The 2,500-nt window shown below is 45.3% G+C and overlaps 1 protein-coding gene across 6 annotated transcripts in view; it reads left to right on the forward strand.

Annotated features, from left to right (window-relative positions):
• prokr1b (prokineticin receptor 1b) overlaps positions 1–2,500 on the forward strand; it is a 12,914-nt gene that overhangs the window by 7,935 nt on the left and 2,479 nt on the right. The gene's annotated exons all lie outside the window — the stretch shown is intronic.

Below are 2,500 nucleotides of genomic sequence, written 5' to 3' on the forward strand. Positions count from 1 at the left end.
TCTGGACTCCCCTAACATTGGGAACATGTTATCTGCCTCTAATGTGTCCAATCCCCTAATTATCTTATATGTTTCAATACCCAGAGAGTTGTGAATCTGTGGAATTCTCTGCCACAGAAGGCAGTGGAGGCCAATTCACTGGATGTTTTCGAGAGAGATTTAGATGTAGCTCTTAGGGCTAACGGAATCAAGGGGTATGGGGAGAAGGCAGGAACGGGGTACTGATTGTGGATGATCAGCCATGATCATATTGAATGGCGGTGCTGACTCGGAGAGTCGAATGGCCTACTCCTGCACCAATTTTCTTTGTTTCTTTGTATGAATCTATTGCTTTTTGGGTGACTGTGAGCTTTCCAATGTTTACATCTTTTTTAAAAATCAGCTTGGATCGCAGCATTTTCTTCCGGCCTCCGGGTAATAAGCCCCGAGTTCCTGATGACAGCTCCGAATATTTCAATGCGCGCCGTCGATTCTAAACCAGGGGAACATTGTTGAGCGTTTTTATTCACAAAATGCTGGAGTAACTCAGCGGGTCAGGCAGCATCTCAGGAGAAAAGGAATGGGTGACGTTTCGGGTCGAGACCCTTCTTCAGACTGAAATCTGGAGATGCTGCCTGACCTGCTGAGTTACTCCAGCATTTTGTGGATAAATACCTTCGATTTGTACCAGCATCTGCAGTTATTGTTGAGCGTTTGATTGTTGAGAGCGAAAACATATTCAGTCTTGGTCCCTGCATATATATATATATATATAGTGTAAGAAAATAACTGCAGATGCTGGTACAAATCGAAGGTATTTATTCACAAAATGCTGGAGTAACTCAGCGGGTCAGGCAGCATCTCGGGAGAGAAGGAATTCTCTCCTGAGATGCTGCCTGACCCGCTGAGTTACTCCAGCATTTTGTGAATAAATAAATATATATATAAACTTGTACACAGTGATATAATGATGAGTTACTATTTTATAGGGGGGTGTATCTTGTTACATGGCGGTGTTTGTACCGGATGGATTATTGTTAGTGATTGACTATTGGTGTCGCAATGGCAAAACACAAAGTACTGGAGGAACTCGGCGAGTCAGGCAGCCTCTGTGGAGGAATTGGAATGGACTGGCGGCCTTTCGGGTCGGGGCTCTACTTGGCGGGCCGAATGGCCTAATTCTCCTCCTGCACCTATTGTCTATTAATTATAAGAGCGAAACACAAGGAACTGCAGATGCCGGAGTCTTGATTGAGACATAAAGTGCTGGAGTAACTAACTCAGCGGGTCAGACAGCATCTGTGGAGACAGGGTCTCGGCCAGAAACATCGTCTGTCCACCCCCTCCACACCCGCTGCCTGAGCCGCTGAGTTGCTCCAGCACTTTGTGGATTTGATCGTGACGGATCCAAGCGGTACACGGCTATAAAGTGGTGCAGGTAGACACATAAATGCTGGAGTAACACAATGGGTCAGGCAGCATCTGTGGAGAGAAAGAACGGGTGACGTTTCACCCATGTCACCCATTCCTTCTCTCCAGAGATGCTGCCTGTCCCGCTGAGTTACTCCAGCATTCTGTGTCTGCCTTCGATTTTAACAAGCATCTGCAGTTTTTTCCCTGTAAAATTGGTGCACATTTGTACTGATTGAGATGCATCACACTATTCGACAACAGGCATTGCTGTCGTGTATGTTGGTGGATGGTAGACGCAAGAAACTGCAGATGTCGGTTTATAACAATACATACAAAGTGCTGGAGTAACTCAGCGGGTCAGGCAGCATCTGTGGAGAACATGGATAGGTGACGTTTCACAGAGTGCTGGAGTAACTCAGTGGGTCAGGCAGCATCTGTGGAGAACATGACACGAGGAAAACGCAGAGAAGCTGTATGAATCTATGACTCTATGTGGACTATTTTATATCCACTAGACTTTATCTTGCACTAAACGTTATTCCCTTTATCCTGTACACGTGCACTGTGGATGGTTCGATTGTAATCATGGGCAGTATTTTCGGCTGTGTAAGGAAGGGAGTGCAGGTGCTGGTTTACACCGAAGATAGACACAAAGTGCTGGAGTAACTCAGCCGGGCAGACAGCATCTCTGGAGAGAAGGAATGGGTGAGGTTTCGTGTTGGGACCCTTCTACAGACTGAAGAAAACGTCTTCACCTAGGCTTCCGGTGACTGGTTAGCATGCACCAAAAATCTTTTCATTGTACCTCGGTACACACTAAACTAAACTAAACTAAACTAAACTAAACTCAACTCAACTAAACTAAACTAAACTAAACTAAACTAAAGATAACTGGAATTTAGAAGGATGAGGGGGGATCTTATTGAAACATATAAGATAATTAGGGGATTGGACACATTAGAGGCAGGAAACATGTTCCCAATGTTGGGGGAGTCCAGAACAAGGGGCCACAGTTTAAGAATAAGGGGTAGCCCATTTAGAACGGAGATGAGGAAGAACTTTTTCAGTCAGAGAGTGGTGAAGGTGTGGAATTCTCTGCCTCAGAAGG

Source organism: Rhinoraja longicauda, chromosome 9 (assembly GCF_053455715.1).
Source record: "Rhinoraja longicauda isolate Sanriku21f chromosome 9, sRhiLon1.1, whole genome shotgun sequence".
Lineage (NCBI taxonomy): Eukaryota > Metazoa > Chordata > Chondrichthyes > Rajiformes > Arhynchobatidae > Rhinoraja > Rhinoraja longicauda.